This window comes from Loxodonta africana, chromosome X (assembly GCF_030014295.1).
Source record: "Loxodonta africana isolate mLoxAfr1 chromosome X, mLoxAfr1.hap2, whole genome shotgun sequence".
Taxonomy (NCBI): domain Eukaryota; kingdom Metazoa; phylum Chordata; class Mammalia; order Proboscidea; family Elephantidae; genus Loxodonta; species Loxodonta africana.
Genome location: NC_087369.1, coordinates 143,247,061 through 143,273,932, shown reverse-complemented (window position 1 = coordinate 143,273,932; position 26,872 = coordinate 143,247,061). Strand labels below are relative to the sequence as shown.

General features: G+C 38.1%; 1 long non-coding RNA gene across 8 annotated transcripts in view; it reads right to left on the bottom strand.

Annotated features, from left to right (window-relative positions):
* The window catches only part of LOC111751861 (uncharacterized), a 425,334-nt gene extending 399,475 nt beyond the window's left edge, over positions 1 to 25,859 (bottom strand). For 2 of the 8 annotated variants that reach the window (XR_010319637.1, XR_010319638.1), the window contains exon 1: positions 25,308 to 25,859. This is a non-coding gene — a long non-coding RNA (uncharacterized LOC111751861). The remainder of the gene's footprint in view (positions 1 to 25,307) is intronic. The other 6 variants (XR_002786919.2, XR_010319639.1, XR_010319641.1 and 3 more) reach the window with 5 other exon arrangements.
* Between the last annotated feature and the right edge of the window lie 1,013 nt (positions 25,860 to 26,872).

Sequence of the window (26,872 nt, the reverse complement as noted above, 5' to 3'; positions counted from 1 at the left end):
ATATATATATATATACACATACACACACACATCCCCAGCACTTTACAGCTTTTACAGCAAGAAGGTTTTTCAGGACATAAACCAAAAAACCAAACCCAGTGCTGTCGAGTTGATTCCGACTCATAGCGACCCTATAGGACAGAGTAGAACTGCCCCATAGAGTTTCCATGGAGCACCTGGCAGATTCGAACTGCTGACCCTTTGGTTAGCAGCTGTGGCACTTAACCACTAGGCCACCAGGGTTTCCATTTTCAGGACATATAGTACGAATTTTATAAATGAACATGCAAGCCAATATCGTCAAATTGACAAGTAAGTACTTATTAGAAATATGAAATGAGATTAAACATCTCCTTTTCTTAAGAGATTTTCTAACAGTGGGAAGGAATTACAAATAGAGAATATTTTTAAGAAGATACATAATAGAGAACTGAATTTGGCTTTAAATGCCAAGAGGAAGATCACTGTGTGTTGAAGTTGGACATAACCTGTTTGAAGAATAGTTTTTAAAGAATTTGAATTGGCACAAAAGAGGGAGCTTCTATCCTACAGAAAATTTGATACTGTAAATATATTGAGTTGCTTTCTGGTTCTAGGGCATTGCATTATTGTAAAACAAAAGTAAATGTATTAATGACATCTGTGCCATGTGAAACATTGGGAACTGACATCTTTGTGTTTAATATAGAGTGTAAACAGAGCATAAGCAAAACCAAACTCATTGCTGTCGAGTCGATTCTGACTCATAGCGACCCTATAGGACAGAGTAGGACTGTCCCATGGGGTTTCCAATGCTGTAATCTTTATAAAAACAGACTGCCACATCTTTCCCCTGTGAAGAAAGGTTCGAATCATCAACCTTTAGGTTATCAGCTGAGTGCTTAACCATGGCACCACCAGGGATCCTTAGAGAGTATAGAGTTGTATTAATTTTTCTCATATTTAGACCATACAGCTAAAATATTCCTATTTCATGCATTATAAAAATGAATAAGTTTCATCTTTTTTGTATATCAAATAGTAAGGAATTACGCGTATGTACGTGCATGCATTTTTTTTTATGTGCATGAGCACAGGCGTGTGTTTAAGTCTGGAGCAAAATTAAAAAACATAGTTTTTGTTATGGATTGAATTGTGTCCCCCAAAATGTGTGTCAGCTTGGGTAGGCCATGATTCTCAGTATTGTGTGGTTGTCCATCATTTTGTGAGCTGATGTGATTATCCTATGTGCTGTAAATCCTAACCCCTGTGATGTTAATGGAGCAAGATTAGAGGCAATTATGTTAATGAGGCAGGACTCAATCTACAGGATTAGATTACATTTTGAGTTAATTTCTTTTAAGATATAAAAGAGAGAAGCAAGTAGAGAGAAGAGGGACCTCATACCACCAAGAAAGCAGTGCTGGGAGCAAAATATGGTCCTTTGGACCTGAGGTTCCTCTGAGGAGAAGCTCCTAGACCAAAGGAAGATTGATGACAAGGTCCTTCCTCCAGAACCGAAAGAGAGAAAGCCTCCCCCTGGAGCTGGTGTCCTAAATTTGGACTTCTGGCCTTTTAGACCGTGAGAGAAATAGATTTCTCTTTGTTGGGGCCATCCGCTTGTGGTATTTCTGTTGTAGCAGCACTAGATAACTAAAGCAGTTTTGAATATCCGTATTGTTTTGTATGTATGGTCTACTCTACTAGTATCATTATCAAAAAATTCAAATTAGATTTCCTTAATAAAGAGAAAGAGGTCACCATAGATATTTTTAATTTTCAGCCAGTTTTTTTTATTGTGCTTTAAGTGAAAGTTTACAATTTGAGTTAGTTTCTCAAACAAAAATTTATACACACGTTGTTATGTGACCATAGTTGCTCTACCTGTAATGTGACAGCAGACTCCTCCTTTCCACCCTGTATTTCCAGTGTCTCTTTGGCCAGCTCCTGTCCCTTTCTGCCTTCTCATCTCGCCTCCGGGCAGGAGCTGTCCATTTATTCTCATGTATCTACTTGAGCTAAGAAGCACACTCCTCACAAGTATCATTTTATTCTTATACTCCAGTTTAATCTTTGTCTGAGGAGTTGGCTTCAGGAATGGTTTTAGTTTTGGACTAACAGAGAGTACAGGGGCCCTGTCTTCTGGGATCCCTCCTGTCTCAGTCAGACCATTATGTCTTGACCAGATATTTTAAGAAAACATCTCAATGAAAGTGTTTGCTAGAATTGCCTACAATGGCCAAGGCGATTAGCTTTATAAAAACCCAAGTAACATTCATTAAAAATATTGTTATAAAGATAGTGGTAATAGTTAATTGTACAAATTTTAGAAAATATAGACAGGCAGAAAAGAGGAGAAATAAAAACAGCCTGTAATGCAATTACCTGTATTGAATAACTGATGATAGCATTTTGGTTTATATTCTTCTTGTCCTTTTTTAAAAAAATTCATATAACAACAAATATTCATACATACACATTTTTAAAAAATTGAAAGAATCATACTGTAAAAATTGATTCATAATTTACTTTACACTTGGTATACTGTAAACGGAGCCCTGGTGGTGCAGTGGTTAAGAGCTATGGCTGCTAACCAAGAGGTCGGCAGTTCAGATCCGCCAGGCGCTTCTTGGAAACCCTATGGGGCAGTTATACTCTGTCCTATAGGGTCGCTATGAGTCAGAATCGACTCCACGGCAATGGGCTTGGTTTTTTGGAGTTTATACTATAAACACATTTCCCTGTCATTTCATATTATTCACAAATATTATTTTTAATGGTTATAAAATATCTTCTTGCATGGATGCACCATAGTTTTTTTTTTTTTAAACCAGTCAGTTTCTAACATGTGGTTTCTAATTTTCACAGTTCTGCAAGGAATCTCCATATACCTTGATCTTTATACATACCCATAATTATTTTCTTAGGAAAACTTGTGTGATATACAGTTGATATATCAAATAGTATGCACTTAAGGTTTTGGTATATATTGCTAAATTGCCCTTAAGAAAGATTACACCAGTTTATATACTCAAAACAAGTGTCAAGTATTGCCAATTTTTTCAGATACTCAAGAACACAAGGAATTTTTATAATACTAAAAAAGGACTTTATCCATTTAGTAAATTAAAGATTTAATTTATTCTTTAAAATTGCCACTCATTTGATTTCTAATTAGATGATACATAAATAAAATCTTTATTGGCCTTTTGTATTTGTATTTTTAGTTCCATTCAGTCCTGGTGATTAGCTTATTTTTATTTTCTTCTGGTTCTTTTACTTATTCTCAGATTGGGAGACATTAAAAGGTTAACAAAAGTTATGGAGCTCATAATCCATAAACTAGGTTCCTGAATTTATTTATTAACACATATATATTGAATGTTATGTGCCAAGTACTTTTCTAGTTGTTGGAGAAAACAGAATTCTGTCTGAAAAACAAAATCAAATGGATAAGTAATACAAAGTCTCCTAATGATAAGTGCTAAGAAGAAAAATAAAGCAAAGTAGAATAGAGAATGATGAAGGGATATATAAAACAAAACAAAAACCTGTTGCTGTCGAGTCGATTCCGACTCATAGTGACCCTGTAGGACAGAGTAGAACTGCCCTGTAGGCTTTCTAAGGAGTGCCTGGTGGATACGAACTGCCAACCTTTTGATTAGCAGCTGAACTCTTAACCACTGTGCCACTGGGGTTTCCAATGAAGGAGTAAGGTGGTGGTTATTTTAGTTAGGGTAACCAATGAAGGTCTCTATAAGGAAGTGACATCTGTGCACACACCTGGATTTACTTAGGAAGCAAGCCATGTGAATACCTGGGGAAAGTGTATTCCAGGAGAGAAAACAGCAACTGCACATAGTCCACTGTGTTTTAAAGATTATTTAAATCATTTCTCTTCAGTTGTTCATAAAGGTATAACACTTTTTCCTGTTAAATCTATAGCTTTTCTTTCCAGTCAGCTTAGTTTTAAAACTAATGGACTAAAAGAGGAAGCTGAAAGTCAGCTAACTCCATAACTAAACTTGTATGATAATCTGAATTTTAAAAAGTGCAGAGGGAAATGACTGTTTCAAGTTAAATTTAGTATAATGGTGGTAGTTTTACTTAGTTTCAAGTACCACACAATTACCATGAAATGGTTTCTGTAAAAGTGCTGAGTAATCAAGAGCTGTTTATTGCTTTATAAACTCACAAGTAATGGAAATTATTTCTTTTAATAAAAAAAGAAAAATGGAGGATGTATAATGAGCTGTAAAAAGAGGCTAATATGAGCTAGGGCACAATTACAATTTATTCTTCAGAATTGATGGTAGTAGTTTTATTTCCAAGAAAATGGCTGACAAGTGAGGCATGTGGCAGCTCAGTGACAGAGGAACATTGATTTCAGGGAAGGCTTTATGGAAAGTATCATCAACCGAGAGGAGTTAGGCAGTGTGCCGTTGTATTCATTTCACATTGGGTGGCAGGTGGCAGTGAGCTTCCATATATAATAAATACAGTCTTGGGTGTGAATTTCAGCATGTTGAGTGGCTGCCCTTTTCCATTTGATTTTATTCATAAGGAGGATCGTGCCCAATATTTGCACGACTATGTTATTCTGTATCTTTTTGCCCTTGTGTGTTTAGCCGGTTTCATATTTTGCATGTGTTACTTTGAAATGTTTTAGCTTTCTGACCTTCTGTGCATTTTCTCCTTATTATGCCTGAAAACTCCTTATGGGTCAGGAACACATATACTCAGATCAGCTGTTGTACTACTTTGTTATGCCATCCAATGTATCTAGGACTGTTCACTTAACAAGTAATACTCATGCTAAAGAAATAGCTAGTAATAAGCTACGAGGTTTTTCTTGGAGCTCATTAATAATTGACTAGAGATGTATATCAGTGTGCTGAGGAGTCAGTGTTGTGAAACGGAAAAAAAGCGCAGATGGTAAAATCAGTGACTTTAATTCAAGTCCAGTCACTGCCACTTGATAGATTTATACCTGAAGCAGGCATAATCATTTAGGATGCATTTAGCCACCAGTTGCAGAAACCTACTTCAAAAATGATTTAAGTAAAAAGAGAATTTATTGACTAATTTAAAACAGAAATCCAAGGGTAGGTTGGATTTAGGCATAGTCTGATCCAGAGGGTCAAATGTGGTAATCCAGTTTATCTCTCTGTTCCTCCCTTTTCTTTTCCAACCCTTGCCCCATCATTTTTTGGATAAGTCATTTTCCAGCTGACTTCTCCATGGGGCTGTTGGTCCCTAACCACTCTAGGTTTATAACCCTAGTTAGCAATCCCAGTGGAAGAGATTTCACATTACCAGGAGTGTCATAAAATGCCCTTGAATTGGGTGTTATTAGCCTGACTTGGGTCAAATGTCTATTTCTGACTCAATCTCTGAGGCCATGGGGATGGAAATTGCTGATTAGTCTAACTTGGTTCACATGCCCATAGTTGGAGTAGAGTGGAGTCAGTCCGCCAGAAACAAATGGTTTCAGACTAGGGAGGGAAGTAGTAGCTATCCAAAAAACAACGGAAGGGATATTGTCAAAAGGAGAATGGGCACAGAGCAGGAAGAAAATGCAGACGTCCACAATTAGTAGTTTTTTTTTTTAACATAAAACCTATAGCAGGTGTTCAAATATTTAGTTAAATGAATGAATTTCTGGAGCCTCAGGTTTTTTTCCCCATTTATTTGTTGTTCTAAGCTGTCATTGAATCGCCCCCTGAACCCATGTACAATGAAACAAAATGCTACCCAGTCCTGCACCATCCCCATGATCAGTTGCAGACTGGACCATTGTGATCCGTAGGATTTTCATTGCGTGATTTTTGGAAGTAGATTGCCCTTTCTTCATAGTCTATCTTAGTCTGGATGCTGCATGGAAACCTGTTCAGCATCACAGTAACATCCAAACCTCCACCAATAGACAGGTGGTGACCGTGAATGAGGTCCACTGGCCGGAAATCAAACCCAGTTCTCCTGCATGGAAGGTGAAAATTCTACCACTGAACCACCAATGCCCGCTTATGAGAAACTATGTTAATTCATTACACCTACTTTGAAAGGTGGGGAGGGATAATGTGATAATGGGGTAATGTCTAATATACTAAACACAACTCCTGTCACATTATTCTTGTTATTTTGTGTTTTTGCTTCTGCTTAAAAAGATTTAGAATAATGGCCCTGGTGGCAACTTACCTTTACTTTTTTTTTTTTTTAATAATTTTTATTGAGCTTTAAATGAACATTTACAAATCAAGTCAGTCTGTCACATATAAGCTTATATACACCTTACTCCATACTCCCACTTACTCTCCCCCTAATGAGTCAGTCTGCTCCCTCCTTCTAGTCTCTCCTTTCGTGACGATTTTGCCAGTTGCTAACCCTCTCTACCCTCCTATCTCCCCTCCAGACAGGAGATGCCAGCACAGTCTCAAGTGTCCACCTGATACAAGTAGCTCACTCTTCATCAGTATCTCTCTCCTACCCTTTGTCCAGTCCCTTCCATGTCTGAAGAGTTGGCTTCAGGAATGGTTCCTGTCCTGGGCCAACAGAAGGTCTGGGGGCCATGACCACCGGGGTCCTTCTAGTCTCAGTTGGACCATTAAGTCTGGTCTTTTTATGAGAATTTGGGGTCTGCATCCCACTACTCTCCTGCTCCCTCAGGAGTTCTCTGTTGTGCTCCCTGGCACCTGTGACTTTCTAAATCTAAGAAATCTTCGATGTTCTTTTCGTTGATGTAGAGGAATCCAACTGATTTTTGTATGTTTATCTTATAACCTGAGACTCTGCCAAACTCTTCTATTAGTTTCAGTAGTTTTCCGGAGGATTCCTTAGGGTTTTCTGTGTATGAGATCATGTCATCTGCAAAAAGAGATAATTTGACTTCCTCCTTGCCAATCCGCATGCCCTTTATTTCTTTGTCTGGCCTAATTGCCCTGGCTAGGACCTCTAGCACAATGTTGAATAAGAGCGCTGATAAAGGGCATCCTTGTCTGGTTCCCGTTCTCAAGGGAAACGCTTTCAGGCTCTCTCCTTTTAGAGTGATGTTGGCTGTTGGCTTTGTATAGATGCCCTTTATTATGTTGAGGAATGTTCCTTCAATTCCTATTTTGCTGAGAGTTTTTATCACAAATGGGTGTTGGACTTTGTTAAATGCCTTTTCTGCATCAATTGATAAGATCATGTGGTTTTTGTCTTTTGTTTTATTTATATGGTGGATTACATTAATGATTTTTCTAATATTAAACCAGCTTTGCATACCTGGTATAAATCCCACTTGGTCGCGTTGGATTATTTTTTTGATTTGTTGTTGAATTCTATTGGCTAGAATTTTGTTGAGGATTTTTGCATCTATGTTCATTAGGGATATAGGTCTATAATTTTCTTTTTTTGTGATGTCTTTACCTGGTTTTGGTATCAGGGATATGGTAGCTTCATAGAATGAGTTGGGTAGTATTCCGTCATTTTCTATGCTTTGAAATACCTTTAGCAGTAGTGGTGTTAACTCTTCTCTGAAAGTTTGGTAGAACTCTGCAGTGAAGCCATCCCGGCCAGGGCTTTTATTTGTTGGGAGTTTTTTGATTACCGTTTCAATCTGTTTTTTTGTTATGGGTCTATTTAATTGTTCTACTTCTGATTGTGTTAGTTTAGGTAGGTAGTGTTTTTCTAGGAATTCATCCATTTCTTCCAGGTTTGCAAATTTGTTAGAGTACAATTTTTCATAATAATCTGATATGATTCTTTTAATTTCAGTTGAGTCTGTTGTGATGTGGCCCTTCTCGTTTCTTATTCGGGTTATTTGTTTCCTTTCCTGTATTTCTTTAGTCAGCCTGGCCAATAGTTTATCAGTTTTGTTAATTTTTTCAAAGAACCAGCTTTTGGCTTTGTTAATTCTTTCAATTGTTTTTCTGTTCTCTAATTCATTTAGTTCAGCTCTAATTTTTATTATTTGTTTTCTTCTGGTGCCTGATGGATTCTTTTGTTGCTCACTTTCTATTTGTTCAGGTTGTAGGGACAGTTCTCTGATTTGGGCTCTTCTTTTTCTATGTGTGCATTTATTGAGATAAATTGGCCTCTGAGCACTGCTTTTGCTGTGTCCCAGAGGTTTTGATAGGAAGCGTTTTCAATCTCATTGCATTCTATGAATTTCTTTATTCCCTCCTTAATGTCTTCTATAACCCAGTCTTTTTTCAGGAGGGTATTGTTCAGTTTCCAAGTATTTGATTTCTTTTCCCTGATTTTTCTGTTATTGATTTCCACTTTTATGGCCTTGTGGTCTGAGAAGATGCTTTGTAATATTTCGATGTTTTGGATTCTGCAAAGGTTTGTCTTATGACCTAATATGTGGTCTAGTCTAGAGAACGTTCCATGTGAGCTAGAAGAAAAAGTATACTTTGCAGCAGTTGGGTGGAGTGTTCTGTATAAGTCAATGAGGTCAAGTTTTTTGATTGTAGCAATTAGGTCTTCCGTGTCTCTATTGAGCTTATAACTAACTGCATGTCCTGTCCTTCTCTGAAAGTGGTGTGTTGAAGTCTCCTACTATAATTGTGGAGGGGTCTATCTCACTTTTCAGTTCTGTTAAAGTTTGTTTTATATATCTTGCAGCCCTGTCATTGGGTGCATAAATATTTAATATGGTTATATCTTCCTGATCAATTGTCCCTTTTATCATTATGTAGTGTCCTTCTTTATCCTTTGTGGTGGATTTAAGTCTAAAGTCTATTTTGTCAGAAATTAATATTGCTACTCCTCTTCTTTTTTGCTTATTGTTTGCTTGATATATTTTTTCCATCCTTTGAGTTTTAGTTTGTTTGTGTCTCTAAGTCTAAGATGTGTCTCTTGTAGGCAGCATATAGATGGATCATGTTTCTTTATCCAGTCTGAGACTTTCTGTCTCTTTATGGGTGCGTTGAGTCCATTTACATTCAGCGTAATTTTTTTTATGTGTTTAGTGTTGTCATTTTGATGGCTTTTTATGTGTGTTGTTGACAATTTCATTTTTCCACTTACTTTTTTTGTGCTGAGACTTTTTCTTTGTAAATTGTGTGTTCCTCATTTTCATAGTATTTGACTTTATGTTTGCTGAGTCATTACATTTTTCTTGGTTTTTATTTTGAGTTATGGAGTTGTCATACCTCTTTGTGGTTACTTTAATATTTACCCCTATTTTTCTAAGTAAAAACCTAACTTGTTTTGTCCTATATCGCCTTATATCCCTTTCCATATGGCAGTTCTATGCCACCTGTATTTAGTCCCTCTTTTGGATTATTGTGATCTTTTACATATTGACTTCAATGATTCCCTGTTTTGAGCATTTTTTTTTAATTAATCTTAATTTGTTTTTGTGATTTCCCTATTTGAGTTGATATCAGGATGTTCTGTTCTGTGACCTTGTGTTGTGCTGGTATCTGATATTATTGGTTTTCTGACCAAACAATTTCCTTTAGTATTTCTTGTAGCTTTGGTTTGGTTTTTGCAAATTCTCTAAGCTTGTGTTTATCTGTAAATATCTTAATTTCGCCTTCATATTTCAGAGAGAGTTTTGCTGGATATATGATCCTTGGCTGGCAGTTTTTCTCCTTCAGTGCTCTGTATATGTCATCCCATTGCCTTCTTGCCTGCATGGTTTCTGCTGAGTAGTCTGAACTTATTCTTATTGATTCTCCCTTGAAGCAAACCTTTCTTTTATCCCTGGCTGCTTTTAAACTTTTCTCTTTATCTTTGGTTTTGGCAAGTTTGATGATAATATGTCTTGGTGTTTTTCTTTTTGGATCAATCTTAAATGGGGTTCGATGAGCATCTTGGATAGATATCCTTTCGTCTTTCATAATGTCAGGGAAGTTTTCTATCAGCAGATCTTCAACTATTTTCTCTGTGTTTTCTGTCCTCCCTCCCTGTTCCGGGACTCCAATCACTCGCAAGTTATCCTTCTTGATAGAGTCCCACATGATTCTTAGGGTTTCTTCATTTTTTTTTAATTCTTTTATTTGATTTTTTTCCAGCTATGTTGGTGTTAATTCCCTGGTCCTCCAGATTTCCCAGTCTGCATTCTAATTGCTCGAGTCTGCTCCTCTGACTTCCTATTGCGTTGTCTAATTCTGTAATTTTATTGTTAATCTTTTGGATTTCTGAATCCTGTCTCTCTATGGATTCTTGCAACTTATTAATTTTTCCACTATGTTCTTGAATAATCTTTTTTAGCTCTTCAACTGCTTTATCAGTGTGTTCCTTGGCTTTTTGTGTACCTTGGAAAGGCATTTGTTAAAAAATATAAAAATGGGAGGTTAAATGTTATAAACTGTTCTTCTTTTGCTTTATTGCAGGATACTGCAAGTACCTTGGTAAAGTAGAGGGTCAGCAAAAAAGAGGAAGACCCTCAACGAGATGGACTGACACAGTGGCTACAACAATGGGCTTAAGCATGACAAGGATTGTGAGGATGGCGCAGGACCAGGCAGAATTTCATTCAGTTGTACACGGGGTCGCTATGAGTCAGAACTGACTTGATGGCACCTAAAATGACAACCACAGGTACATAGATGATAATATGATAGTGCTTCACTTTACAATGTTTTATTCTCTCATAGTATTTTCCATTTATCATCTCATTTTATTCCCGCATGCGTCTGTGGAGTAGGGCAAATTTCACTCTTCTTATTTCAAAAATAGGGAAACTAATGAACACAAAAGATAAGTGATTAGTCCAGGATCACATGGTCACTGCTCTACTGAGTACAGTGGTTAAGAGTTCTAAATCCATACTGCCTGGGTTTGAATCCTGGCTCTGCCATTTGTTATCTCTAAGCCTCTGAGGATTTTTGGGTTTTTATTTTTGGTGGTGTGGTGAGTAGGTGTGGGTGGGTGTGTGTATGTGCAAGCATAAAATTAGGTTGCTGTGAAGATTAAATGTGATAGTGCACACGAAGTGAATCACGTATCATACATATTCTGTGTATATTTGATTTACTAAGCATTTTGAAGTGAGTGGCTCTATTCTCCTCCAATCGCTGCTTTTGATAGTGCCCTATGGAAATTCTCATTCTGGTCCCTTACTGCAAAAGGAAAAAGCAAGAAAATTTTCTTTTTTTTTACTGCAGCCTGGGCATATTTCAAAAATATTCAGTCACTTTCAGCCATTATAAGTCCACCCAATTTAAAAATCCAATATGATATTCAATTTAAATTTTATCCCCTTCCCTGTCCCTGCTACCCACCTCCACCCCCCACCCAACTCCTGAGCTGGCCAGGGTTATGTCCCCAGGGACTCAGAGTGAAAAGTGGGAGCAGGGAGTGGGCTTCAATTATATTCCCCACCCTCTTCAGTACCTTAGGGTGGGGGAACTGATAGTCTAGTTCGAGATTCCTCCTCTCTTCCCCTATTTAATATCTAACTTTTTGGTGTTGGGGGACTTGATAGAATAGAGGGAAGGACAAGAGTCTCTTCTTAGCTGCCCACAGCTGTAATCTCCTCTTTGTTGGTTGTCACTGTTTTTCTCGCTAATGCTGACTAACCGTGGATACATTCTCCACGTCAGGCATTAAACAGGATGCATGAACTTTTTGGGCTCTGGAAAAAGGCCTCTATACTTCCAAGTTCCTTCCATCACCTCTACTCTCTCATAATATACCCTATATCTCTGTCAATAGGTAGCCCTCTTGGATAGGGAATAAGCATGACAGCTCAAGTCTGGTTACTTTCTTGGGTGGCCAACTCGCCCATGGAAAACTCATGCATCCTTGCCATATCAACCCATGAGATGATAAGGTGATTCACCCTTCTGTCTCTCTAAACCAGTTGCCATGGAGTCAACTTCGACTCATGACAACCCCATGTGTGTCAGAGTAGAACTGTGCTCTGTGGGATATTCAATGGCTCATTTTCTGAAGCAGGTCACCAGGACTTTCTTCCAAGGTGTCTCTGGGTAGACTTGAACTGCCAACCTTTAGGTGAGCAGCCAAGCACTTAACTGTTTGTACCACCCAGGGACTCCACAGGATCCTTTTTCCAAGCATCAGACAGACAGATGTTCCATCAGGAAATGAGATGCAAATCTACTCTTATTGAAGGCAAGCGATCATTATTTCTCACCTGGATTACTGCAATAGCCTCCTAACAGGACTCACTGTTTCCCACCTTGCCATTTTTAGTTGATTCTTATGCAACAGCCAGGATACTATTGTGAAAACTTAAGTCAGATCATGTCACTTCTTAGCTCAATACTCTCCACTGGCTCATCTCATACTAAGTAGGATTCAAAATCCTACCTGACCATCCTATTTTTTAAAAACAGCAAACCATCCCTCTGGCAGTCCCTACCCCACTTATCTTCTTTATTCTTCACCATACCACTTACCACCACTATCTACTATATATATATATATTTACCTGTTCATTTTCTGTCTTCCCCCCTAAAATTTAAGTTTCAGGAGGACAAGTGCTATGTCTGACTTGTTCACTGCAAAATCCCAGTGGCAAAACAGTGCTCAGCACATAGCAGAGGCTCGATATTTATTGTTGTTAGTGATAAATATGAGGCATTACATACAGAAGTGAAAATAAAATAAAACTTAAAAATCATTAAGTTTTGCTGCTATTCTTTTGATGCCAACATAGAGATATCTTTGGAAGCCAGAAATGCTTTCTTCTTATAAAATGATAATAAACATTGAAACAGATATTGACTAGGCTTACCTCATTTCCTAGCTATTGGCAACTACAGTCCAAAATTTCATACTATGCAATTCATATTTCAAGGAAGTTCAATAAAAATTGAGACCATAAAATTCCCTCAGGGTTTATTAAGAGGTGATGGAACCAGCTTAGCTGCCCGAAATGTTGTTCCAAAATATACTTTACAATTATTATTGTAAGAACTAGGTTTCTACACAGAGTCACACGTTGCATTTGATATGTCTCTTTTGTCTCTTTGAATCTATTTCCTCCACCATTTTTGTATGACATTGATTTTTTTTTAAGAGTATAGGCCAATTATCCTACACACTATGCTCACATTCTGGACTTGTCTATTTCCTTACAGTATTACTTAATTTGTAACTCCATGTCCTGTATTTCCTGAAACATTAAGGTCTAGAAGCTTGATTAGACTTAAGTTGAACATTTTGGGACAAGAATATTTCAGAGGGGATTCTGTGTAATTCGTTTTGCTCACATCAAGGAATCAAGGCACAAAATTTCTCATAGTGACCCTATAAGACAGAGTAGAACTGCCCCATAGGGTTTCCAAGGAGCTGCAGGTAGATTTGAGTTGCCAACCTTTTGGTTCCCAGCTGAGCTCTTAACCACTATGCCACCAGGGCTCCATTCTACTATTAGTGAGGCCAAATTTGATCATTTGTTCAAGATAGCTCCAGAAATTACCAGATTTCTCCTATATAAACATTTCTCCTATATAAACACTTTCCTCTTGGAAATTTTTGAGTTATCAGTGATGTGAAATGTTAAAGTATGTGTGGGGTAAAACTTTGACACCATAAAAAATTTCCCCCAAAAACCTTTCACCTATTGCTTTAATCATCACATTTAAAGTTATAAAAGTGTTTTTCTAATTCTCATTCCTTCTACATTTATTATCTGACATTCTTCCTTGCAAAGATGCCACCTTGAGGACTAAGGTGTGCCTGACGCAAGCCATGGTGTTTTCAATCACTGCATATGCATGCGAAACCTGGACAATGTAAGGAAGATCGAAGAATTGATGCCTTTGAATTGTGGTGTTGACAAAGAATATTGAAAATACCATGGACTGCCAAAAGAACGAACAAATCTATCTTGGAGGAAGTACAACCAGAATGCTCCTTAGAAGCAAGAATGGTGAGACTACGTCTCACATACTTTGGACATGTTATCAGGAGGCATCAGGCCCTGGAGGAGGACATCATGCTTGGTAAAGTAGAGGGCCAGCGAAAAAGAGGAAGACCCTCAGCAAGGTGGACTGACACAGTGGCTGCAACAATGGGCTCAAGCATAGCAACAATTGTGAGGATGGCACAGGACTGGGCAGTGTTTCATTCTGTTGTGCATAGGGTCATTATGAGTTGGAACTGTCTCGATGGGACCTAACAACAAGAAGAAAATTTATAGTATATTTATATGCTGATGAGAAAGATCCAGTGGAGTGGAAAAAGGTGACGCAGGAGAGAAGGGTAAAAAAAAATTGGAGTAATACCCTTGAGTGGGAAAATTTAAATTTAGTGTACAGTATAGGGGATGGTATTTGGTAGGAGCAAGAACATTCCTGCAGTATTATCAAGACAGAAAGTAGGGTAGGTTGGCATAGAAGTGTTGTTTCCTTGTTAGTAGTTTATGGAATATTTCTTTTGATTGTTTCCATTTTCTTTTTTTTTCAGGAAATAGGATAGGTGGCCATCAGCTGGGTGTTAGACTAGGAAAATAGGACTACTGAGCTCATTTTATAGGAGCTCATTGTATATTGTTGTTAGGTGTCATCAAGTTAACTTCGACTCACACTGCCATGTAGCAGAATAGAACTGCCATGTGACAGAGTAGAACTCATAGTTTTTTAGGCTGCAATTCCTATGGGAGCAGATCACCATGTCGTTCTACTGCGGAGCCACTGTATGATTTCAAACCACCAACCTTTCAGTTAGTAGCCAATCACTTAACCATTGCACCACCAGGGCTCATTCATTTGATTTAGTGATAATGGATTTAAAATAAGACCAGGAAACATGGTTATGTGTTTTCTTCCAGGCATGATCATCTGCACGGGTGTTGACATATAATAAGCCAAGAGTTACATTTAATTAGGGCTGTGGTTTTGCCGAGTAAATACAACAAAATGAGAAAGAAGCAAATGAATTGAGGATGTATGGCAGAAAGAGGAAGAGATTATGATTGTCAGTGAAATTTGAACTGGGTAAGAAGATAAATAAGGACATGAGAGGATTTAACGGAAGGTGAAAAAGTGGTAGGATCAATGGATTATAAATTCTGGTGGGGTCAAGTATTGTTGGAATTGGAATACGGGAGGGAGGGAGCTAGAAAGAGAGAAGTTAGGACTTACAACGTGGAATGCTTAAAACTGAGATTAATGATCGGTTGCAGATATTGTCAACAACAAGTTGTGGGGTATGACCACGGAAGCAAGTACTTGAAGTAGGATAGAAGACAAGATATTTGGAGGATAGGAGATCATGGACTTAAAAGACCATGGTATTGGAACAAATCATCTTTACTGATAATAAAATCATTTTTTAAAAAATGACAGGAGTAGTATTGGCAGGGTTTAATAGTGAGCCAGGAGCTAAAATCTTCAAAGAATGAAGGCAAGTGAAATACTGGTTGGTTGATAATGGTAACAAGGAAATAAAATCTAATGACACAAGAGTCAATATTGGGCAGTTTTGAGGTAGGAAAAAGGATGGTCTGTAAGGAGAAATGGGGACAAAGGAGACTATCTACCTCACTTCTGTTGTTGTTGTTGTTAGGTGCCATTGAGTCAGTTCTGACTCATAACAACCCTATGTACAACAGGATGAGACACTGCCTGGTCATGTACCATCCTTACAATCGTTGTCATGTTTGAGTTCATTATTGCAGCCACAGTGTCAATCCATCTCATTGAGAGTCCTCCTCTTTTTCGCTGACCGTATACTTTACCAGGCATGATGTACTTCTCCAGGGACTGGTCCCTCCTGATAATATGTCCAAAGTACGTTAGACTAAGTCTTACCATCCTCCACGCTAAAGGGCATTCTGGCTGTACTTCTCTAAGACAGATTTGTTCATTCTACTGGCAGTCCACGATATATTCAATATTCTTCACCAGCACCATAATTCAAAGGCATCAATTCTTCTCCAGTCTTCTTTATTTATTGTGCAGCTTTCACATGTTTATGAGGCCATTGAAAATACCATGGCTTGGGTGAGGCACGCCTTAGTCCTCAAAGTGACATCTTTGCTCTTCAACACTTTAAAAAGGTCTTTTGCTGCAGATTTACCCAATGCAATACGTCATTTGATTTCTTGACTGTTGCTTCTGTGGAGATTGATTGTTCATCCAAGTAAAATGAAATCCTTGACAACTTCAATCTTTTCTCCGTTGTGAGGAATTTTGTTTTCTTTGTGTTGAGGTATAATCCATACTGAAAGCTGTAGTTTTTGATCGTCATCAGTAAGTGCTTCAAGTTCTCTTCACTTTTAGCAAGTAAGGTTGTGTCATCTGTATATCGCAGGTTGTTAATGAGTCTTCCTCCAATCCTGATGCCATGTTCTTCTTCATATAGTCCACCTTCTCAGATTATTTGCTCAGCATACAGACTGAATAAATGTGGTATAAGGATACACCCCTGATGCACACTTTTCCTGATTTTAAAACATACAGTATCCCCTTATTCTGTTCTAATGACTACCTTTTGGTTGTTCTACATCAGCTCAATTAAGTGTTCTAGAATTCCCATTCTTCACAATGTTTTCCATAATTTGTTTTGATTCACACAGTCAAATGCCTTTCCATAGTCAATAAAACACAGGTAAACATCTTTCTGGTATTCTCTGCTTTCAGCCAAGATCCATCTGACATCAGCAATGATATCCCTCATTTCCAAACTCTTTTCTGAATCTGGCTTGAATTTCTGGCAGTTCCCTGTAGATGAACTGCTAAAACTGTTTTTTAATTATCTTCAGCAAAATTTTACTTGCATGTGATATTAATGATATTGTTCAACCTCATTTCTAGGCCTATCGATTTAAGGATGTAAGAAGGGAACCAGTCACCACATGAGAGGGCTGTAGGGAAAGCAATACCCTCAGGAGAGATCCAGCTTCTAGTTAGATCAAAAAGGTTAAGAGAGCTTTCAGAGAAGAAGTTGAAGATAGAGGAGATTGTGCTGCTATTGTGAATTCCAGAGGGATTTGAGGAAGGACAGAAGATGGGATCAGAAAAGGGATGTATTAGAGTTGAAGGGCCAGGGAATAATCAGGAAATCTTGTGATGACTGAAATAAAGGAAAAAGAACATGATTTTAGTTGCACTGTTCCCAAGGCAGGCAGTAGGGAATAAGCTGTGAGTGTATGTGTGGCTGTAGAGAAGGAATAGTCTTCTTACCGGAAACATGCAGTGCTTGGGGTAACCATTTGAATCCTGCTCATGAAGGTTATCAAGTTCCATAAAGGAACAATCTTAGTCTGAGTACTCAGGTCATCTATGATCCCTATTGACTCCAGCCAAGGGAGATAAAGAGGCCAAGAAATATTTCCCTTGAAGTCATGATTGTACAGGAAAGAAGAAATAGTTCCTATTAAGATGAAAATTTGAAAAGAATCAACATTTCTACTTTGTAAAAAGGGTCTTCTTAGATTACTGCAATAATCAAATTTAAATTGAGTTCATAATATGTCAGAGATGTATTACCTCAATGTGTTGGTTGAGATTGTGTGCCAACTTGGCTGGGCCATGATTCTCAGTGTTTGTATGTGATCACCTCCACGGTGGGATCTGCTGTGAGTGGCTAATCACTTGAAGGGGCATTTCCTTGGGCGTGTGGTCTGCATCCAAATATAAGTAGACGTTCTGGCTTTTGCTCTGGATCTTGCAGCTCCCTCCTGTTCGTCTGATCTCTGGATCTTGGGACTTGAGCCAGCAGCTTACCTGCCAGTCTTGGGTTCTCCAGTGCCTGTAACTAAGTGAATCAGGAGAAGCCTTGCAGTCTTGGCTGCTGATCTTGGGGTTCGTCGATCTTCACAGCCTGTGAATAAGAGCCCTGCTCTCCGACCTGCTAATCTTGGGTTCGCCAGCCCCTGCGGCTATGTGAATCAGGAGAAGCCTCGGTTCTGATACACAGACTTGGGATGTTCCAGCCTCTATAACTGCATGAGCCATTTTCTTGATATAAATCTCTCTCTATATATACTTATATGCTTTACTGGTTTTGCTTCTCTACAGAACCCAGCCTAAGACACTCAAGTACGCAAGGTTCCTTTTTTATTTCAGCCAGTGTAGGGCAGCGGAGAGACTGTCTAACTCCAAGAACATAGTGCTCATCTTGACCTTTGCCAAGATGCCAGCAGAGGAGTGGGTTTACTTTTGAGCATGGAAATACCCTCTTAACTTCAAATTATTATTTAATAATCATTTCAAGTCACACACATTTCTACAATTCCAAAAGTCTAAGACACCTGGTGTTCAGTAAAAGATAAAAACTTACTTCCTACTGGGACTCCCAAATAAAGCAATCCAATCATAATCTATTACTTTGTCTATATAAATCCAAAGAAGTGATCTTGATTTGCCACCCACCATACCATTTCTTGATGCAGAGCTATCTTTTTGAATACTGAAGCTAGTTCACATTAGAATACGAGGGAAATGATTTTCAAATTTATCTGAAAACACTAAATGTTTCTGATGAATTTCCAACTTGCAAGTCTATATCCTATAAGTATATTGACATCATTGCCAGGACTGAAAGAATTCAAATATTTCCTCTGAAGTCATGATTGTACAGGAAAGAAGAAACAGTTCCTCTGAGATTAACATGAAAATTTGATAAGAATCACCATTTCTACTTTGGAAAAGAGTCTTGTTAGATTACTACAATAATCTTTTTTTTTAATTTTTCATTTATTTTGTTGTTGAGAATATACATAGCAAAACATACACCAATTCAACGTTTCTACATATACCATTTAGTGACGTTGATTACATTCTTTGAGTTGTGCAGCAATTCTCACCCTTCTTTTCTGAGTTAAGGAGTCTTTGGTGGTGCAGTGGAAACCCTGTTGGTGTAGTGGTTAAGTGCTACGGCTGCTAACCAATGGGTCTGCAGCTCGAATCCGCCAGGTGCTCCTTGAAAACTTTGTGGGGCAGTTTTACTCTGTCCTGTAGGGTCGCTATGAGTCAGAATTGACTCGAAGGCACTGGGTTTGGTTTTTTGGGGGGTTTGGTGGTGCAGTGGGTAAAGTGCTAAGCTGCTAACCAAAAGGTCAGTGGTTCGAGCTCAACAGCCACTCTCCAGGAGAAAGATATGGCAATCTCCTTCCATAAAGATTTACAGCCTTGGAAACTCTATGGGGTCACGATGAGTAGGAACTGACTCGATTATAGTGGATTTCGTTTGGGTTTTCTGAGTTGTTTCTTGCCCATTAACATAAATTCACTGCCCCCTAAATTTCCTATCTAATCTTTCAAGTTGCTGTTGCCACTTTGATTCCATATAGACAGTTCTTAAAAGAACATAATGCTCAAGACAGACACTTTTTACTAGTTAAGTTAAACTATATTTTGGTTTTAAGAAGGCATCGGGATATTTCTGGCTTAAGGTTTAAAGATTATCTCAGGGCAATAGATTCAGGGGTTCATCCAACCTTCATAGCTCTAGGAATTCTGGAGTCTATGAGAATTTGAAATTCTGTTCTACATTTTCCCCCTTTTGATCAGGATTAGTCTACATAATCTTTGATTAAAATGTTCAGCGATGGTAGTTGTGCACCATCCAATAATCTTAAATTCAAATTAGGTTCATAATATGTCACAGTTGCACATAACTAACTTTACTTTATAAATTGTTTCCTTTAGGATGATAGATATTCTTCTTACAGTAAATTATAACATTTCTCATTTTATGACTGAAAAAGCAGAAAATAATGAATTCACAATAAGCTGAGGGGCATTTTAGACAGGACATAGGAATTAGAAAAGTAATTCTGTGTTACTACATGATTCTCTAGTGCATCTCTTGGGGATTTCTACTAACCTATATATTTTAAAATTCAAAACCATTAATAATTAACAGGAATTTGGGGACTGAGAACGTACAGTTCCTTAGCCAATTTTTATGAGGACTATATGCCTCAATACAGCTGAGTTCCCTAAGGCTGTTTAAAGGAACTCATGATGACAGTCAACCAAAAAAAAAATATTCGCTGATCGTCTACTATAAAACAAGGCACTAGAGGATGGCATCAAAAGAGATTTAAGACATGACTTCTACTTCAAAAATTACGTGATTTGGTTGGGGAACTGTGAGGTGATCAGAACAACCACATACCAAGTTATAGAACAAGAAGTCAAGTAAATATATGCTAACTGTCAAATGAGAGGCAAGTAGAGGAAGCACATTAGTTTCTCAGGGGAAGGCAAGATTAGTGTGGGCTGCAGCGATCAGAGAGGAGTTGAGAATTCAACAGAGTCTTGAAAATGAGTAAGATTCAGAAGCACAAAGAGTAGGTCAATGGTAGTCTAACTGGGGATAAATGAAGCTGTAAGAAAAACCACAAGGGCATCAAGGTGTATGGCATTGATGAGGCACAGTGAGGACATGACTGTGGCCAATGTTAAAACAATTTTGGTAACTGACATCATTTTAAAAATCCTAACTGAGTATAACTTTGGAAATGATGTTTCCCTTTGTAAATTTCCAAGGTCTCATTTAAAAGGATGATTCAAGTCTAAAATAACTACCTTTTACAAACCAAAACTCAATAAATTAAGAATCCTTTCAATATGCTTTCAATTGGGTCCTATCATTAATTCTTGCATACTAACAGGCCCTTTCATTTATGGTAGTTTATTATTTGATGCAGACTAAGTCTGAATTTTATTTTTTTCATTAAACTACCTCATTCTGCTTGTTAATACACATTTATATCAATCTTTGTTGTTGTAGTTAGCTGCCATCGAGTAGGCTCCGACTCATAACGACACTATGTACAATAGAACGAAACACAGCCCAGTCTTGTGCCATCCTCACAATCTTTGCAATGTTTGAGTCCATTGTTGCAGCCATTGTGTCAATCCATCTCATTAAGGGTCCTCTTCTTTTTTGCTGACCCTCTGCATTACCAATCATGATGTCCTTCTCCAGGGACGGGTCCCTCCTGATCACATTTCCAAAGCACATGAGAAGAAGTCTCACTATTCTCACTTCTAAGGCGCATTTTGGCTGTACCTCTTCCAAGACAGATTTATTCATTCTTCTAGCAGTGCATTCAATATCCTTTGCTAACACCGTAATTCAAAGGCATCAGTTCTTTGGTGTGATGGTTAATATTGTGTGTCAATTTGGCTGGGCCATGATTCTCAGTGATCATATGTGATCACTCCCATGATGGAATCTGCTATGAATAGCCAATCAGTTGAAAGGGTGTTTCCTTGGGGGTGTGGCCTGCATCTGAATATAAGCAGACATTCTGGCTTTTTGCTCAGTGTGGATCCTGTGGCTGCCTCCTGTTCGTCTAATCTCTGGCTCTTGGGACTTCAGCAATCAGTTTAACTGCAGATCTTGGAATCCATAGATCTTCACAGCCTGAGAGTGGGAGCCCCTCCCTCCAACCTGCCAGTCTTGGGTTCATCAGCCCCAGTGGCTACATGAATCTAGAGAAGCATCTATCCTGATCCACAGGCTTGGGACATTACAGCCTCTACAATCATGTGAGCCATTTCCTTGATCTCTCTCTCTCTATATATAATTTTATATATCTAAACGCTTTACTGGTTTTGCTTCTCTAGAGAACCCAGCATCTTATTCATTGTCCAGGTTTTGCATGCATATGAGGCAATTGAAAATACCATGATTTAGGTCAGGCATACCTTAGCCCTCAAGGTGACATCTTTGCTCTTTAACACTTTAAAGAGGTCTTTTGCAGTACATGTGCCCAGTGCAGTGCATTGTTTGATTTCTTGACTGCTGCTTCCATGGGAGTTGATTGTTCAACCAAGTAAAACCAAATGCTTGACAAGTTCAATCTTTTCTCCATTTCTCATGATGTTGCTTATTGGTCCAGTTGCGAGAATTTTTGTTTTCTTTATGTTGAGGTGTAATCCAAACTGAAGGCTGTGGTCTTTGATCTTCATCAGTAAGTGCTTCAAGTCCTCTTCACTTACAGGAAGTGAAGTTGTGTCATCTGCATATTGCAGGTTGTTAATGAGTCTTCCTCCAATGGTGATAGCACATTCTTCTTCAAATAGCCCAGCTTCTCAGGGTATTTGCTTGCATACAGATTGAATAAGTACGGTGAAAGCATACAGCCCTGACACACACCTTCCTTGATTTTTAAACCATGCAGTAATCCCTTGTTCTGTTAGAAGAGCTGCCTCTTAGTCTATGTACAGGTTTCACATGAACACAATTAAGTTTTCTAGAATTCCCATTCTTGCAATGTTATCCATAATTTGTTATGAACCACACAGTTGAATGCCTTTGCATAGTCAATAAAACACAGGTAAACATCTTTCTGATATTCTCTGCTTTCAGCCAAGATCGATCTGATATCAGCAATGATATCTCTCCTTCCATATCCTCTTCTTAATCTGGCTTGAATTTCCAGCAGTTCCCTGTTGATGTACTGCTGCAACCATTTTTTAATTATCTTCAGCATAATTTTACTTGCATGTGATATCAATGATATTGTTTGATAATTTCTGCATTCCCTTGGATGGCCTTTCTCTGGAATGGGTACGATGAATATGGATCTCTTCCAGTCAGTTGACTAGGCAGCTTTCTTCCAAATTTCTTGGCAAAGATGAGTGAGCTTCCAGAGCTGCATCTGTTTGTTGAAACACCTCAACTGGTATTCTGTCAATTTCTGGAGACTTGTTTTTTGCCAGTGCCTTCAGTACAGCTTAAACTTCTTCCTTCAGTACCATCAGTTCTTGATCATATGCTACCTTCTGAAATGGTTGAATGTCAACCAATTTTTGGTACAGTGACTCTGTGTATTCCTTCCATCTTCTTTTGATGTTTCCTGCATTGTTCAATATGTGCCCATGGAATCTTTTAATATTGCAACTTAAGCTTTGAATTTTTTCTTCAGTTCTTTCTGCTTGGGAAATGCCAAGCATGTTCTTCCCTTTTGGTTTTCTAACTCCAGGTCTTTGCACATTTCATTATAATACATTACTTTGTCTTCTCATGCTGCCCTTCGAATTCTTCTGTTCTGCTCTTTTAATTCATCGTTTCTTTCTTTTTTTTTTTTCTTTAGCTACTCTACATTCAAGAGCAAGTTTCAGAGTCTCTTCTGACATCCATTTTGGTCTTCTTTTTTTTTTTTTGTCTTAATAATGACCTTTTGCTTTCTTCATGTATGATGTCCTTGATGTCATCCACAACTCGTCTGGTCTTTGTTCTTTAGTGTTTAATGCATGAAATCTATTCTTGAGATGGTCTCTAAATTCAGGTGGGATATAGTCAATGTCGTACTTTGGCTCTTATGAACTTGTTCTAATTATCTTCAGCTTCACGTTGAACTTGCATATGGGCAATTGATGATCTGTTCCAAAATCGGCCCCTGGCCTTGTTCTCACTCATGATATTGAGCTTCTCCATTGTCTCTTTCCACAGATGTAATCTTTGTGATTCCTGTGTATTCCATGCAATGAAGTTCACATGTTTAGTCACTGTTTATATTGTTGAAAAAAGGTATTTGCAATGAATAAGTTGTTGGTCTTGCAAAATTCTATCATGCAATCTCCAGCATCATTTCTAACACCAAGGCCATATTTTCCAACTATTGATCCTTCTTCTTTGTTTCCAACTTTCATGTTCCAATCACCAGTAATTACCAATGCATTATGATTGTACGTTTGATCAATTTCAGACTGCAGATCAATCTTTAACATGTGATATACTTAAAAGTTAAACAGTATTTTAAAATTCTAATTTCCTTAAGTCAAACTGGCCTTGCCTTAGGATTCTAAAGTAGGGAGGCTTGACTGTAACTCAAACTCTCCATCTGTAAAATAAGGGGATTAGATTAGATCCATGGTTTTTAAACTGTTTTTTAAAGCAATGGAATCCCTTTTTAAAATAACTTATCCAAAGCTATAAAAGATAAAACAGATGATAGAACATCTGCTCTAATTGAACCATGTGCAAATGATCTGGAGCTATCCCTGTTGCTCCTCCTCTTTGCCTCTACAGTGCCCCCCCCCAAGACATTTCTTCATTATCACAGGGTTCAAGGGAACACATTTAGAAAACCACAAATTCTACATTCCCTCTAAGGGCCCCTGCAGTTCTGAATTTCTACCAATCTAGGGAAACAGCTTCAAAAGATTCATAAATACACATCACGTGTGGTTTACATTTTAATAGCAATCTATGGACTACAAGCTAGTTCCCAAATCCGTAAAGATTTTGTCCAGATCTACTATATGGATGAATTGTCACTGTCATGTTTCCTCAGGAACTGCATAAAGGGAGACTTGTGTAGAGAGTCTTTGGCACTCCTCACCTTCCCCTTTGGCATCTTTGGACCTGGCAGCCTGGAGCACCCTCCTCTCAGCTCTCATCTCATCCCCACATGGGTGACTCATTTGAGCCTGTTTACTAGACAACAGTCCATTCTCTGTATCTCTCTCTTTTATTAAAAAATATTCTCATTCTTAGTCATATTTCCCCCCAAGACTTTTTCTGTATCTGACAACAACTAGCTTTGCTTACTAAACACTTGCCTGCTAATGTGACAATAGATGTCACTGATGAGTGAGTGTCTTATTCCAGTTAACATGTTTACCTGTTAACACTGACACTGTATAGACCAAGAACAATATTGCCATTTTGAGAATTCGCGTATCTATTATTATGACTGCATATTCTGGCAACAATTTTGATGCCTGATTTTTGTATCAGTCTATTTTATTGTTCCCTCCACTCCTCCATCACTTTTCCATACTGTGGTAGCATGCATGATGCTATGATGCTGGAAGCTGCCACCAGTATTTCAAATACCACTAGGGCACCCACGATGGACAGGTTTTAGTGGCACTTCCAGACTAAGACAGACTAGGAAGAAAGTCCTGGCAATCTACTTAGAAAATTAGCCAATGAAATCTCGATGGATCACAACAGAATACTGTCTGACTTAGTGCTAGAAGAAGAGCCCGCTAGGTTGGAAGGCACTACACAAGAACCACAGTAATAGACTCAAACACACTAACAATCATGAAAATCATAACAGAATCCTGTCTGATAGTGCTAGAAGAGGAACCCTGCAGACCAGAAGGCGCTCAAAATGAAACAATGAACTCAAGCATACCAAGGTCATGAAGATGGTGTAGGATCAGGCAATGAGCTGACTCAATAGCAACTAACAACAATTTTATTGTCCATATATATATTTCATATTTACATATAGATGATGTGATTTCCCTATGTGTTATAAATCCTATCACTATGATGCAATAAGATGGATTGATTAGTGGCAGTTATATTGATGAGATCTAAAAGATTAGATAATGTCTAAAGCCAATCTCTTTTGAGATATATAAGAGAGAAGCAAGCAGAGAGACATGGGGACCTCCTACCACCAAGAAAGCAGCACAGGGAGCAAAGCACATCCTTTGTACCTGAGGTTCCTGGGCTGAGATGCTCCCAGACTAAGGGAAGACTGATGACAAGGACCTTCCTCCAGAGCCAACAGAGACAGAAAGTCTTCCCCTGGAGCCGGCGCCCTGAATTCAGACTTCTAGTCTACTGGACTAAACAGTCATGAAGATCATAACAGAATACTGTCTGATAGTGCTAGAAGATGAGCCCTGTAGGCTGGAAGGCACTCAAAATACTAAACTCTTTGTTAAAGTCATCCACTTGTGGTATTTCTGTTATGCAGCACTAGATGACCAAGACAATAATTCTTCCTCTTTTTAATCAAAAAGTTTCCACAACCTCTTTCAGTTCCTCGTTCAGAATCTAATCCTTTAGAAAAGATTTCTTTTTCTTTAGAAAACCTATCTAATGTGGGGGGTGGGAAGATAGGGTGTAGAAAAGAACACAGAACTTCCTAGACAGGCTCTGGATGTCAAATTTTTTTATAATAAGAAATTTGATAACATTATATCAAATTATAAACAATTCTTCTAAAACATACAGGAATTTCTATTTCTATCTGGCTTGGGTTAAAGTTAAGAATCATACTCTTTCCCTATACAGACAACCTACATGAGGTGGAATGGAGGTGGCCCAGAAGGACTCCATTTAGCAAAGGAAGTCATCTTGAAGTTCTATTTTAGGTGTGACTTATCTACACATAGATGGCTGGGATAATTATAACAACCGAAATCCCCATTTCCTTTTGTTCCAAAATCTTTAGAGGAGATGGTTTTAATGCTTGAGCGGTATTTTCCTCAAATCTCTTGTACATTTCCCATGCAAAGTGTTTATTTTCCCTAACAACATCATTCTTTCAGGGGCTAATAATTTCATTATTCTATTATTTGATATACCAATTTCCCAGATTCTTGGTTATCTTAGAATAGTTTATTTTAAAACTTGCCACAGAGGGTCATCCTTATAAAGAAATTCACTCATCAAAATATCACATCCACAAGTGCTGTATCATTTTCACAGAAGCTACAATACAGCAAAGACAACACAATAGCTACCCAGACACCCAGGGCAGATTCTGAAAAAGGACCAGACACTAAGTCCAAGGGAGGCTTAAAAAAATCTTTCAAAACCAAGCCCAAGGAAGCAGGGCTTTATATTGACAATGATCACAAGCCTCAGGTACCATTAATTTTGAAATTACTTCCCTCTCCCAAATGACATGCCTTCTCAGAAATAATGAGGTATTGGTATACTTTTTGTATTCATGGCTGCATCTGGGAACTTTACCAAAATACCCTTTCCTCAGAAACATTTAATGAGAGAAAAATCTCAGCAAAAACACATGCCCAGAAATTTTGTTCTTATGTTCAGTTTCATATCAAATGCATTTATGCAGACAGAATGAAATATAGGAGATCTTTCAGGAGTAGAGGATTCAAATGTTACGGCTTAAATGGAAGATGGATGTAAAGATCAGAGAAAGAGTGACAGACAGACACGTGCCAGATCACTCTCGTGGTGTATGGTTTTGAATAAGAAACACATAAATCTTGTCAGTGACTTGGCATCCCCTGAAAGTCCTTGT